The sequence below is a fragment of the Rhinolophus sinicus genome, chromosome 18 (genome assembly GCF_057876585.1).
Source record: "Rhinolophus sinicus isolate RSI-liver-muscle chromosome 18, RSI-T2T, whole genome shotgun sequence".
Taxonomy (NCBI): Eukaryota; Metazoa; Chordata; class Mammalia; order Chiroptera; family Rhinolophidae; genus Rhinolophus; species Rhinolophus sinicus.
Genome location: NC_142518.1, coordinates 95,621,358 through 95,637,397, shown reverse-complemented (window position 1 = coordinate 95,637,397; position 16,040 = coordinate 95,621,358). Strand labels below are relative to the sequence as shown.

The following is a 16,040-nucleotide window of genomic DNA, read 5'->3' as shown; positions in this document are numbered from 1 at the left end:
GTTTCAGGTCTTACATTCAAGTTTTTAATTCATTTTGAGTTAATTTTTGTGTATGGTGTAAGATAGTGGTCTAGTTTTATTCTTTTGAATGTGGCTGTCCAGTTTACCCATCACCATTTATTGAAGAGACATTCGTTTCTCCATTGTATGTTCTTGGCTCCTTTGTCTCTCTCTCTCTCTCTCTCTCTCTCTCTCTCTCTCTCTCTCTCTCTCTCTCTCTCTCTCACACACACACACACACACACACACACACACACACACAGACACTGGAATACTACTCAGTCATAAAAAGGTGAAATCCTGCTACTTGCAATAGCATGGATGGATCTTGAGTGTATTATGCTAAATGAAATAAGTCAGATGGAAAAGGACAAATACTGTATGATTTCACTCATATGTGGAACAAAACAAAACAAAACAAATGAACAAAGAAAACAAAAAAATTTATAGAGGCAGACAACAGATTGGTGGTTACTAGTGGGGAAGCGGGGTGGAAAGAAGATGAGACAGGTAGAGGGAGGTCAATTGCATAGTGACGGATGAAAATTTGGTGGTGAGCACGATGTAGTATATATAGCTGTCAAATTATAATGTTGCACACCAGAAACTTATGTAATATTACAAATCAATCATACCTCAATTAAAAATGAAAAAGTGGTTCTGTAAGCTTCATATCCAAGTTAATTAAGCAAACTTTTATTGATTTAAGAGAAACTGGTTAATCATGATTCATTCATAATCAGTTTTGCTTGATATGAAAATATTTGTGGTACAAGCAAGAGATGGAGGAAAAAGGAGCCAGAGAACAAGAAGAATATGACAGAAGAAGGGCATTTATGGAAAAGAAGTGGTATGTGTGTTGTGGAGGGGGTGGATAGATTTGGGAGTCATCTGCACAGAGAAGATAGTTGAAGAAATTAAGAGTAGGTGAAATTGCTGAAGACGATCTACACACAAACATTACACAGTAGATAATTAAAACATCCATTACTACTTACTGTATATCTTTCTTTCCTGAGTTTAAAGCATTTCATCAATGCTATCACACTGGCTATCACAGTATCCCTTCAAAGTACGTAGTAATTATCGATTCCCTAAAGCACACACAAGTTAAGTGACTTGCCCCAACCCATAAATCAGTGGAGATAGAGCCTAAAAGTATTGCAAAGCTCTGTGGGAGTAGAACTGACTTATTTAAATAACATATACTGATTCATGTTAGTCTTTGCTAATTCATCTGATAGTCCAGTTTTCCTTAATTGAGTTTCAGTTTTTAGTGCTATAAAGTCAGTACATGCTCACTGTAGGAAAATTTTTAAAATATGGAAAATATGAAGAATAGAAAACTCCTACCATCATGCTGCTATCCAAGGGAAATTGCTATTAATTTTTAGTATTTATTTTTCCTTTTTCTATGCATTACAATACCTTTTTATTACTAGAAAGCAACAATATTATTGCAGAAAACTTGGAAAATTCAGAGAACCATTAAAAAGAACAGCAAAATTACCTGTAATCACATTACCCGGTAATAATTACAGTTAACATTCTGGTATATTTCCTTTTAGTCTTTTTTCCCTATGCATTCACAAACAAAAATAATATTGTTTTATCAAAATGTGATTATGCTTTATATACAGTTTGATACTTGCAATTTCCACTTACTATTAGATGGTATTTTAGCATATCATAAAATATTCTTGAAAACATTTTTAATAGTTGCGTAGAATTCCATTGTGTGGTGTACCATACTTTATTATGGATGTACTATATTTTATTTACCATTTACACTAACAGTGTATGAGAGTACCCATCTCACCACACTCATTATCATTGCATTTTACCTTTTACACCTTTGCCAATTTGCTAGGAGAATGATGGAATCTCATTATTTTCACTTTTATTTCTTTGATTCCTAATGGGGCTGAACTTTTTTACAAAGCAGCTCAGTTTTTACATGTGGCTTTCAACACCTACTGAATGCACAGCTTCTAGTCAAAAGCACATATACATGTTGAGGACTCATGGCTCCAGTTGTGACAGAACAAAAATTGCCTCGCTAATATGTTTTATATAGCACTGGGCTCAGTGCCACAGCTGCTAAATAAATCATAAGCTCCCTGACAACCTGGCCCGTATCTTAATCATTTCTGCATCTCCCATAGCCCCCAGCCTATGCCTGACACAGAGAAAGCCTTAATAAATGTTTGTTAAATGGATATAGAGGTAGGGCTTTTGTGAGGGTCAATGTTAAGTTACTAAAATAGTTTTTGAAGTTGAAATGTGAAAAAAGAATCCCTGGAGTTAAAATTTAAAACCATTGCTCAGGACTCAATGTGTTATCTTATTTTACAAGGAACAATGAAGAAACTGATCCTTTCATACGAAGAAACTTCTTTTTGCCAAAAGGAGCCCTTTTAAACCATGATATCAAATCCATAAACATAGCATCACCATGACAGAGGGGAGTCAAAAGCAAAGCTACTAGAAATGACCAACTGGCTGCAAGGGAAAATGAATGGATAAGAAGAAATAGGAGGGAAAAGAAGAAATATGGAATCTGGAGCTATTTTCCCTTTACTTTCCTACTTAATAAAAAGTTATAGAACATTATTTATGCAGCGATCCCCTGATTAGTCTAGTACCCACCTGGTATCGAGGGACTCACTGCATAAATTATATAAATGTCTAACCACAATGCTGTACATCTGAAACTAATATAAAACAATATTGAATGTCAACTGTAACTGAAAAAAATAAATTATTTAAAAAGTTACAGAACATTAAATCCTCAAGGACTAGTGAAGATTGTCGAGTCCTATTGCTTCATTTTTCTGATAAAAAAAAATGGGGCTAAAAGGGCTGAATTAACTTGGCCAAGGTGATGCAGCTTGTGTAAGAACATAGCTTGGAGTGAAATGAGTGGCTTTTTCTATGAGATCTTCCTTAACTACCATCCTACTCCCATTTCCAGCCTCCATTATCAGTACAGTCCAACAGTTTGGGTTTCCCCATCCTCCTTGTGAGCTCTATACTTTATACATCTCTCTCTCTCTCTCTTTCTCTCTCTCTCTCATTTGTATTTTTGTTATTTTCTTTATTTTTATTTTTTAAAATTATAGTTGACATTCAATATTATATTAGTTTCAAGTGAACAGCATAGTGGTTAGACATTTATATAATTTATGGAGTGATCCCACTGATAAGTGTAGTACACACCTGGCACTATACATAGTTATTACAATATTTTGTACTTTTTAATCCCTTCACCCTTTTTCACCCAGCCCTCCAACCCCATCCCATATGGCAACCATCAGTTTGTTGTCTGTATTTATGAGTCTGTTTCTATTTTGTCTGTTTATTTATTTTTTTAGATTCCACATGTAAGTGAAATCATATGGTGTTTGTCTTTCTCTGATTGGCAAATAATTTTAATTTATGGTGTTTTTTAGTAATTGTTTTATTTTCAATAATAGTGGACATACAACATTATATTAGTTTCAGGTGTATAACATAGTGATTAGACATTTATATAACGTATGAAGTGCTCCCCCTGATAGATCTAATACCCATTTGGCACCATACATAGTTATTACAATATTATTGACTATATTCCTTATGCTATAATTTACATCTCAATGACTATTTTGTAACTACCAATTTCTACTTCTTAATCCCTTCCCCTTTTTCACCCATCCCCAAACCCCTCCCAGATGGCAACCATCAAAATGTTCTCTGTATCTATGAGTCTGCATCCACTCTGTTTATTTTGTTCTCTAGATTCCACATATAAGTGAAATCATGTGGCATCTGTCTTTCTTTGTCTGAACTACCCTACTCAGCACAATACCCTCTAGGTCCATTCATGCCGTCGCAGATAACAAGATCTCATTCCCTCTCATGGCTGAGCAACACTCCACCGTATAAATGTACCAGTTCTTCTTTATCAATTCATCCATTGACAGACACCCAGGCTGCCTCCACATCCTGGCCATTGTAAACAATACTGCATTGAACATATGGATGCACATGGCCCTTCAAAGTAGTGTTTTGGGTTTCTTCGGATAAATACCCAGAAGTAGGATTACTGGGTCCTTCTTTGTCTCTTGTTATAACCTTTGTTTTAAAGTCTATTTTGTATGGTGTAAGTATTTCTACCCCAGCTTTTATGTTTGTTTGTTTCTATTTTCATCAGATTTCCTTTTCCATCCCTTTACTTTCAGTCTCTGTTTTTTATTCTGAAGAGGGTCTCTTATAGGCATCATATGTAAGGGTCTTGTGTTATCCATTTAGCCACCCTATCTTTTAATTGGAGCATTTAATCCATTTACAATTAAAGTAATTGTTGATAGATATGTAGTTATTGCCATTTTATTCAAACTTTTGACCTTTTTTTCTTCTTAAAGAAGGCCTTTTAACATTTCTTGTACTACTGCTTTGGTGGTGATGAACTTCTTTAGCTTTTTCTCGTCTGGGAAACTTTTGATCTGTCCTTCGATTCTAAATGATAGCTTTGGGGGATGGCCGGTTAGCTCAGTTGGTTAGAGCATGGTGCTAATAACACCAAGGTTGTAGGTTCGATTCCTGCATGGGCCACTGTGAGCTGCGCCCTCTTTAAAAAAATAATGAAAAACAAAAAATAAATAAATGATAGCTTTGCTGGGCAGAGTAATTTTGGTTGTTCTCTCTCTCTTTTAAATCAAGCTATAATTGACAATACAACATTATATGAGTTTCAGATGTACAACATATTGATTCAATATTTGTACATATTGTGAGATGATCACCATGATAAGTCTAGTTAATATCTGTCACTATACATAGTTACAGAATTTTGTTTCTTCTGATGAGTACTTTTAAGACCTATTCTTTTAGCAACTTTCAAATATACAAAGGGTGCCCAAAAAATGTATACACATTTTAAGAAAGGAAAACTGTATTAAAATTGTAATACTCAATGTATACCGACAACAAAAGGTGTATACAAGTCACGTTTGACTTCTGTAATTACAAGAGGTGCTCAAAGTGGTTACCATCAGCATCCAGACACTTCTGATTATGGTGAACTACTGCCTGTGCAACATTGACTAAGGTGTCCAGTTGTATGCATTTTTTGGCACCCCAGTACCATACAATATTAATAACCACAGTTGCTATGCTGTACATTACATCCCCATGACTTATTAATTTTATAACTGGAAGTTTTTACCTTTTGACTCCCTTCACCCATTTTGCAGCTCTCCCCCACTGCCTGCCTCTGGCAGCCACCAATAATCTGTTCTCTGTATCTATGAGCTTGGTTCTTTTTTTCTTGTTTTAGATTTCACATATAAGTATGGTCATATGGTATTTGTCTTTCTCTGTCTGACTTAATCACTTAGCATAATACTGTCAGGTTCATCCAAGTTGTCACAAATGGTAGGATTCCCTTGTTTTTTATGACTAACTAATATTTCATTGTACGGATGTACCACTTCTTCTTTATCCATTCATCTATCAATGGCCATTTAGGTTGTTTCCATGTGTTGGCTGTTGTGAATAATGCTGCAATGGACGTGGGAGTGCAGATCTCTTTGAGACGCAGATTACATTTCCTTTTTATATATACTCAGAAGTGGGATTGAAGGATCATGTGGTAGTTTTATTTTTTTATTTTTTGAGGACCCTCTGTACCGTTTTCTATAGTGGCTGCACCAATTGACATTCCCACCAACAGTACACGAGAGTTCCCGCATATCTTTCTTCTTGCACTTGTTACCCTCTACTACTATTATTTTCTTCCCCAGTAGACTCTGAGCTGCTTGAGGACAGGGTCTGAGTCCTCATCTCTGTAACCCCAATCTCTAGCATAATGCTTGATGCATCTAGATACTCGATGTTTTTTGATGTAGGATAGGACATTGATAACCAAAGCTGTGTTATGTTTTGAGAGTCAAACCCTAAGCATCTGGAAATCTTTCTAGCCATATAAATTTGCCAGAAATTACCAATAATTTCTGCTAATTGCTAGGGTTTTGCCACAAGTAAGGCAGCCCTTGGAAAAAAGAATAACTATTTTAGAGAAATGATAACTGGCTGGGAAGGAGAATATGAAAGAAACAGGAGACTAGGGAAAACTGAGGAGGCTAGAGAAGGGAGATAGTGGATAGAAGGAGATCCTAAGGGAAATGAACTATTATTGTTAACCATATGCTGTGGTGTTATGTGTTTTTGCATGCACACATTCTTCACAGTAGTTCTTAGTGTACTATGACAACCATTTTACAGATGAAAGAAATGAGAATTGTTAACTGACTTGTTATACAGTTATGAAGTGGTAGAGCTGGAATTCCAAATTCTTGTCTGTCTGATTTCAAAACCTCTATTTTTCTTGGGTTTTTCTAATACCATGTTGCCTCCCACTGTACAGTAGGAGGTCACTAACATTAAAGGGAATAAAATATGATAATGCTTTTTTTTAAATTTAAACAATTACATGTTGCATTCACCCCATATTAATGATATACCATACCTTCTTATTTTGAGACTTTCCCCTAAATTTCCCTTTTAATTCTTAGCCCTTTGTAATTGCTTATTTCTATAACATTACCTGTGAAGTGATCTACAAGGTAGGGTAAAGAAAAAGTTACAGGCAACAATGATATTAGTGAAAGGCAATAGCAGTATTTCAAAGCATCAAAGCTATATATACATTATCATGCCTTGTCATCAAAGGGACGTGTGCTATTATTGGAAACCTGGCCACTTTGAGGCCACCTCTCACACTCTTGCTTCTTCCGTGCTCTACCTAATTTCCCAGCAGTTCCATGATCCCGATCCCAGCATGCTGCTTATCTCTTGACTGACATAGTTCCCATTTTTTTCATTTTCTCACAACCAATTTGCAGTTAATTAGAAGTAATTAGTTATTTGCTAGGATTTGTAAAAGTTTAGGATGTATTTAGTTCCCCAAACAATGAGGAAATCTTGCCTGGGTCTTCACAGAATTCCATTTTAGCTATATGTTCTCAAAAGTCAAGTCAATATCCATAGCAGTTGATTGCACCTAGTTGGCTAAACAATGCTCCAGACTCAATACATTTTCTAATTATTCCCGTCTTCCTTTCTGGAGGCAGCCTGGCACCAGCTTTAAGAGAATGCAGGAAGATGGGTCTGTCTCACCTTTCCATCCCTCAAAGGCCATATTAAATTACAAATTCCTTCTGCTCCCAAGAGGAACCAAGCTGCATAAAATATTGGGTCATTGGGTATAATATCTTGACTTGGTTTTGCCTTAATGAATTTTATCATCATTCTACAGCAATCTAAAGCTTTCTTAGCAAAGTTCGAGAAATATAGCTAGATGACTATACTGTGGGATTTTAGACCTGGAAAGGACATAAATAAGCCATTTCAGTTCATCCCTCTGCTTAGATATCTCAACACCTAAGTCATATATGAGTGATAATTTCTCATCCTATCTGAAAAGATTTCGAAAGATAGATATTTTGTATCTTTTTTCACCCAGTAGTCTGTTCCAGTGTTTAAATCTATGTCTCTCTCATGGTCAAGAAGTTATCCATAATGTTTGAATTCTCTTCTAGCTATGCTTTTAAGCCCAATTGATAGGAGCAATTTAGAAATCTTAGGGAGATGCATGCCATTTAAATTTGCTGAAAGTACTCAGAGTTGGATTACAGTAGAAACAATGAAGAATCATGCCAATCTGTAGGGATATAAGCAGAAAAGGAAACTATAGAGCTGATTTCATCATGGATTTGCATGCAAATAAGGATGAAGGAATGTACAGGAGGAGGAAAACAATGGGAAGGGAAAGTAGAACTTATGTTAATGTCATTGGAAGTAAATCAGTAGAGGAGCAAGCTTTTAGGGTAATAGTGTGAAATAATTGGAAGAGATAAGGTACACTTCAGAGAGAGTATCAAGATTTGAGAGGATTTTATATTGTGAGAACAAGATTGATTGTACAAAACCCATACAGTCTGCACTATAGTGTACTGGGAAGTACGGAAGGGAAGTAGATAGACGAAAATATTAAATGGTTTATTAGGAGAGCAGAGGAGTGGTGCAGTATCTAAAGAATTAAGTAACCCACTGATTTTTGAAGCACAAGTGAAAAAAACCTCTTTAATACCGTAATTAGAACAGTGTGCATTGTGGGATTTTATTTAGCAAGGATATATAAGGCCTTGGCCAAATTAGAAGTCACATTTATAAAGTATCCATTTTGAACCAGGTATTCATGTGGGCCAGGGTAAAGGTCTTTCTGGAGAACATCTGAATATAAATGACAAGTAGAATCTTTGAGGGGGTGAATTTTCAATAGCTCATTTAGACAAATGAAAACTCATATTTGATCTTGAATATTATCACTGCTTCACTCCTAATGGGAGATTCTGCCTAAGGAAAGAAGCTGAACTAGATGAAGACTGTTCTCACCCAAAGTACATTCTTGGGCCCCTAAGCTGAGGGTTTGCCATTGGTGAGGAAGGATGAACTCACCAAATGCATGTCTTAATATATACTTGAACTTGCATGATCATTGTACTAGTTATTAAATAGAGCTTGCGTGATTCTGAGCCCACAGACTCAGCTAGCATTTCTTTGTACTAATGTCGGAAGTTTTTGTCTGAGGTTGGCAGCTATTGTAATATGGATCACCAAGTAAATACCACTTCTTTGTTTGGTAGGGTGATATTAGCTATTGGTCTCCACCTCCCCCCCCCCCGCCTTAGAAATTGGGCAGTAGTTTTCTCTTCTCATTCTTCAGAGTACTTCCCAAGCTTTAGAGATTCTCATAATTATGTAAAGTTCTGAACCTCCACTCTTCAAACCATTTTGCAGTTGACTGTGAAGAAGCTAGGGAGAATCCTGTGAATTTGCTGGGTTTGAATAGTAAAGTTGGAACTTTTTTGTCCATCTTAAGCTGTAAGGAAAAGCTCAGCTAGCTTTATTTTTTTTAAAATGTAACTATTTTAAAAACATAAATCGGACTATAAAGATGAGCATATCCAGTGAACAGAATTTTTTTTCCAGTATCTTAGAGTTTAAAGTTGTAAACTCAGGGCTTAAAGTGAAGGTTAATGATATCATCCATTGTAATATTTTTGTACAATAATCAAGAATTAGGGACACTCTGGTCAGTGAACTATTGGTTAGGTAACAGTGTCTTTAAACCCAGGAGATGGCTATAGTTCAACTCATGAAATATCACTACTCAGGCAGTTTCCTTGGAGTCATAGGGATCCTGAGATAAATCAACCATGATCTCTGCTCTCAAGGGACTTCTAGTCTGGTGGAAAAGGGAAGACACAGCCCAGTAATAATCCAAGGTGGAATATGTTGAATGTGGTAAGAGAGGTAAACATAGAGCTGTAGGAGTGGATGAGATTACAGATGAGTGAGTGGGATAGAGAGATCAGATAAGGACTGGACCAAAGGATCAGGTGACAGTGAAGTGTGCCCTATCTCCAGCAAGGGTCAGGAAGGTTGGGCACAGGAAATGAGATTTTCCTGTTACTTTTTGGCCAGATGGAAAAGATTTGATAGTTTTGATAGTGGTTGTGGGGAGTTTACAAAAAAAAAAAGAAGAAGAAGAAAAAAGGAACAAAAAGACAAAGAGGTCAATGAAATAGAAATGGTTGCCTCTTGAGCTGAATGATGGTAGTAAACCTTATTAGAAGGTTCTGGTGAATTATGGGCATATTATTGTTTTATGTCGACAGATTAGTGATTAGAAAAAACACACGTATATCCATGGTCTCCATAAAATTTGCATTTGAATTTTTAATTTTTTTTATTAGCTTCAGGTGTACAAAACAACACAGTAATTAGAATTTTAGAATTCTTACTAGCATTGATCAGAAAGTTATTATAGCTATATGGAACTTCAGTGAACTCATGTAGCCTATTGTCCAGTGTAGTTTGTCTTGGTTAGGTGAGAATACATTTTATTTTAAAATATCTTCAGTTTCCCTTAGTAATCTGTTCAAATATTTGGCAAGAAGTCTTCTTTATATTTAACCTAACTCTTTAAACAGTACTTCATCTTGCTCTGTCTTCAGTAGAGATGGAAATCAGCCATGTATATAATATCCTGGAAAACAGTAAATGTATTTCTTATTTTATCTAAGCTTAAATAATTCCACTGTCATTAACTTGACTTGTAAACCTTACTCCCCAATTTTTGATGATTTTCTTTTTCTCTAAACTTCTATATTCTTTGCATCTTTCTGCCTTCCCTCCTCCCCCAGATATTTACAGAGTATGTTGGTCATTATGCAAGTGTTGCAACCTATTAACCCTCCTTCCCCCACAACAGTGATATATACCTTGCTAGTTTTGGGACTGCGTGGCCCTTATAGGGACCATATACCATAAAGTAAGGGTGTGCTTTTGAACCTTACAATTGTAATGACTTTCATGAAAAAATTCATCAGTGTCAATGGAAATGCTGGATTTCTTGTCTATTTCCAATTGATTTCAGTTTCCTCTGGGAGTGTGATCAGCATTGATATTTTTGCAGCATGCATGCTTCAATGCTGCTTTTTGTTTGGTATGACCACTTCAGTTGGTTTATGAAGACTGTGTGTCTCCTAGTTCATCTTACAGCCCATTACCCTTCTCCATCTGTGAGCTCTATGGGAGGAATACCATAGAATCTTTTAGGAAGCAGGGCTATGGATTTTTTTTTAAAGATTCTTCCTTCTGTTTGTTCCTTGATCCCTCCCCCTCCTTGGCTCCAACCTCTTCTCTCGCCCCCACCCCATATTTCTTCAACCCCCAAAATGAACACAGAATCTGTGGCCATGAAGTGTCAATAGATTCTGATTTAGGTTTGAGTTTGAACTAATTGTGAATTCTTGGTTATCACGAATGTTTCCGTAATAATTACTGGCAGCATCTCTTTCTGCCTTTGTTTTAATTAATACTAACTGACCTTGTATAAGTAATACAGAAAGTACTTCTCTTTCCTTTTTCTATTATTTCATGTATTTAAAATGACATCCCTCTCTCTTCCTTCATTGAAATGGCGGCGTTGCTTTTGTTATTAATCTATGCTTTCATTTTCAGAAAAAATAGACACACGTCTCTGTAAGTAGCTGTTTCTTTTGTCTCTTCTGACTGGTATTTTTAAATAAATTTCCTTTCTTATGGTCAGCTCCTTTTGTACATTAGCAGAAGTAGACACTAGAGAAATAACCTCAAAATATTAATCCTAATTCTGATTTCTGTCCAACAAGTCAGGCACTTGGCATTGTGCTTTTCTCTGTAAGTGGGCAAAACCCTGAAGATTAACTCATTCTAGTTTGGAAAACAGTTCATTCTTATTTTTGAGTGTGACTTATGAAAAATTTCCTGTTTGTGGATATGTGCCTACATTTAACTGTTGTTGTAAAAGATCTTTCTTTCAGATTTGAAAGCCCTGAGCTGGAGAACTGTCATGCAAAATAGGCAATGGAAAAGTCTCCTAAAATTGTTTCATTTTAAGCCAACTTGTTCCATTTATAAAACCATTATATAGGCAGTTGGATTTCTGCATTTAGTGCATGCACGCACAGTGGTACCTGAAATGGAAAGCATATGAAATACACAATTCACATAATATATCCTTCCTGGATAATGAAAGTTATGGTAGGGAAATAAATCTTCAAGCAGGAGTCAGCTTTTTAAGAGTTTGTTGTTTTTTTAAGGTATCTATACCCACTCTGAAGTAAGAGAGGATAAAATATCCCCTTTGGTGAGAGAAGTAAAAATACTCCTTACTACAGATGGCAAACTGTGGAGAAATGCCCTGTATGTGGTATCATGTGTAATTATATCATTTCATCTTGAAACATTTTATGAGTTTTGCCTTGCTGGATGTCTGTTGTCTTTATCTTGTCTCATAGGCATATACTCAGCATATACATATGTATACATATAATTTGATTGTATAAATCCACTTAAATTAGATACTCTTGGCTTTTTCTTTGCTATGTGAGTGGTGTGGGTCACATACTAGAGATTTCAAAATAAAGAACATTTAAGTTATCAACCTAAAAAAAACGCCTGTTAATCTATTAGTTCTCATGAGGACAAGTTTGGGTACTGGAAACTTCAGAATGAGTTCTATGAGCAAAGCTAGTTTAGGTGATGAAGTTTTGTTTGATAAAATGACATTTAATCTTATGATAGCAAGTCTTAGAATTATTCATTTGTAACTCATGGGCACAAAACCAATATAGTATGTATTTATTAGGGATGGCTAAACTATAAAAATAAAACATTCTGGTGGCACTTAGGAGAACAATGTAAAGAAAATAAAAGGGGCTCTTTTTCAGGATTTCTGAAAGAAGGCAGTTTTGCAGAACTGAGTGAATTCTGCCTTTTCATGTTGGATATTGTTCTGGTTCTCATCCAGACTGGGTCACAAGTTCACTATAATAAATTTATGATGACTGCAAAACCAAACCATCCCTTCAGGTCTTTGGAGAGAAATATGGAACGAGAAGTGGAGAAAACAAATACGTATTTTCGTTAGCCATGTCGTGTATAAAGGAGGTAAATATTAGAGTATTCATCATTCACTTCAGAATGGTACCATTAAAAAGTGAATCTCTGGCAAGAATTCTTCAGTAGCTCCCAAAAGAAAAGTTATGTCTTTGAGGTCCAGTGTGTGGTTGGGGTGGGAGGAGAATTATTTCCATATGTGTTAGAGGTAGTCTGTATTGGAAGTTATTTAAAAAGAAAGCCACTGGACCTTATTAATTCAGAATTCTGTTAATTTACAAACAAGACTGCCTGAGGGAGCTTTTAAACTCCTTAAAAGAGTAAACTTTTAAAATACTTTAGAAGTAGCTCCTGGTGTACTAATTTCAAATAGTTATTTGTATGTGAAGCAAAAATCCTTGCTAAGCAACATTTTGTTCACTTCACTCTAGCTGTGGTATATGCAGTTATCCCTCTCTAAGTTTGAATCCTCTTCATTAAAATTATAACCAATGCAGACTTGCATCTATGTATTTTCCCAACCATCTCAAAAATTTTGGATCAAAATTATAGAAATCTCCACTTACTCCCAGTTGCAAATTAGGGAGTGTTATCTAGGGACTCAAAATGAAAACACTTGGATGGAGAATTGGATCAAGGAAAAATGTCTTTTAATATTGTATTTGTAGCATAGAAGAGTGAATTTACAAGGGTTTCACTAAAAAACTATGAGGGTGAAAGATCCTGGAAAGTTTGCAGTCAGCAGGTAATGACGTAGTGGTAAATGAAAGTTAATTGTGTGGCATCCTTTAGTGCTCATTTACCAAATACCATTGATATTCATTTTACTTGGTGTGCTGTTTTTACTGTTTTATTTTGATGAACATTCACAAATGTTTTTAAGAGTTCTCCTAGGGTCACTTCTAAACACAGTCTCCTGAACTCTACAGAGTATGGCATTCAACTAAAGAGAGAATTCTGAGGTAGCCCAAAGTCTTAGGTCCTAGGTCCGAGGACTCCCTTCTCAGACTTGGGCCTTCTTTCCCTGAGTGTCTGAGAAGTGGGCTTTCCCTACTAGTTCTATTCTATAATTCTTGTCAAAGACTGAACATTTCCTAAACTCCCCTCATCATGAAGAAAGAAAAGCTTTCATACAAACCCCCACCGTCTGTCCTCAGCCAGGCACATTATGTACCTCAGGCCTAATTCTCATTATTTTAAGTTGGCAGGATTCCACTAGTTTGTAGCTACATATTCCTTTATTTCAGACTTTTGTCATTTTTCTTGTTTTTCAGCTCATTCCAGGCCTGACTTCCACATTCACCCCCTCTGATCTATTATTAAGTCTCAGTTTGTGTTTCTTGGGACCAGCACCTTTTTTATTCCAGATTAGCATACACAAGCAGAGTCATTTGTATAAACTTGGAAGGTTACAACCTAGCCCCACCTAGAAGGAATATGAGAGGAGTGCAAAAGAGGGACTTTGTATTTCTGTTCCTTTCTTTGTTGCCTACAACCTCCCTGCCTTCTCAGCCAGGGCCCTCAGAGTTTAGCTCTGGATTAGTCATTTTTTCTATAGCTTCTTCTACTTACAGACCCATTGGCTTACTTACCCTTTACCTTTAGTGACTATACTTTCTGAACTAAACATGATGGGGGCATGTGGTCTAAAGTGGGACCAAATATTTAAAACTCAGAACTGTTCCTTATATGCTGCTACTTTTGTAAGTCAGCCATATTTTTCTTCTACTTCCATAAGCATGAGGGTGAGGGGAGATGGGTTTGGTGAAATAAGTCTTACCTCCCTTTGAATGTGAAAAATAAGTTCTGAATTTTTTTTCTTTTTTGGAAGCAAAATTTATTTACCAAATGAAGTTTCACAAAGAGCTATGCTCAGTCTTCCATTGATGTAGGGCTCCTGTACAAACATCCTCAGGTTTGTATGGTTAGTGTGGCTTCCTAATACTCTTTCTTACAGAGAACAAGTACAATTGACCTCACCTGGGAGTGTCCAGTCTTGTTTTTAAGGTTCTACTGGTCTCAGATATCATTGTTAGCTTGTCTTTCTTCACAAGTATATTTTGTCATTTATAATCCCTCTTTTGGATTACTCTTTTAGCTTTTAGCTTTCTTATAATAATTGTCTCAATAATTGTCTCCTGTGAGATCTTTTATCTAGGCTTTATCTCTTGCTAAAAGGGTATATAAACCAAGGAATGATTCCTGACAATAGCCATGAAGTTCATGTAGTGTTATGATATTAACTGATTTGTAAAGGACAGGAAAAAAAAGTGTAATGAAATGTACTAAAAATGACTGTGTGGAAAAATCTTCTTATACCAGGAAATACATATTTCCCACAAAAGATTTCCAATTTTTTTTATTATTGTCTAGATTCAGGAGAGTTATCTATTTCTGCATAACAAATCACCCTCAAACTTACTTGCTTAAAATAGTAATGATAATTTATTATCTCTCATGGATGGTTTCTGTGGATTAGGAATTAGGGAATGACTAGTTGGATAGTTCTGGCTGGGGATCACTAATGGGATTGCGGTCAGATGTTGGCTGAGGCTACATTTGTCAGAAGGCTTCAGAGAATATATTTCTAGGTGGCTCACTCATATGACTGGCAAATTGGTGCTTACTGTAGGTGGAGAATCTCAGTTCCCGTCTACATGGGCTTTTCCATAAATTGGCTTGAATGTTTATAGCATGGCAGTAGGCTTTTCATAGAGCAAATGAACCAAAAAACCAAAGTGGGAGTCACAATGCCTTTTTTGACCTAGCCTTGGAAGTCACGCATCATCACTTCTGCAGTATTCTATTGGTCGGTCACACAGGGCTAGGCCTGATTCATTCTGGAAAGGGACTATGCAAAGGTATGGATACTAAGAGGTACATATCATTGGGGGCCCCCTTGGAGGCTGGCTACCACACCATCCATTTGAATGAAGAAAAATCTTCTGAGTACTAAAAATAGGAATAATAACAGTAATAGCAGTTAACTACTTTTCTGTCTTATTGATTTCTGTATGGGAAGTCTCTGTATAGTTTCTGAACTGGCATTCTCTCCTGATTGTCTTTTTTCCTCTTTGCCTCTATTATGTCTATCGGTCTCTTTCATGGATCCCTTTCTTCAGTCTACGCTTTTAACATGCTTCCTCAGGGACTTTTCTTTTCTGTTCTCACTGTACACACTTTACCTGGGTGATGTCATGGATGCCTACTGCTGAGGACTCAAGTTCATATCTTCAGCCTAAACTTCTGTTATAGGCACCTATCTCCAAAGGCATTGCAAACTGAACATGTTCCAAACATAACTGACCACATTCCTCTCTAAGCTTGCCCTTCCTGTACTCCCTTTCTGGATGAATGACCTGCCTCACCAATGGACTGTGAACTCCCTGAGCGTAGGCCAGCTTCTTATCTTTTTAACCCCTATGCCTAGCCTGATGTCTGTCATGAGGTAGACATTGGAATGTTTGTTGAATGAATGTGTGCATTTTGAAATATCTGTTTGTAGGCATCTTTATGCTTTGAAGAGTAGTGGGATGCCAAGCGGGCAA

General features: G+C 36.3%; 1 protein-coding gene and 1 non-coding gene across 2 annotated transcripts in view; both read left to right on the top strand.

The window, feature by feature from the left end:
- Window positions 1-16,040, top strand: part of GPC3 (glypican 3) — a 473,825-nt gene that overhangs the window by 141,581 nt on the left and 316,204 nt on the right. The gene's annotated exons all lie outside the window — the stretch shown is intronic.
- TRNAI-AAU (transfer RNA isoleucine (anticodon AAU)) lies at window positions 4,523-4,596 on the top strand. The gene has a single exon. It is a non-coding gene; the product is annotated as a tRNA-Ile (tRNA).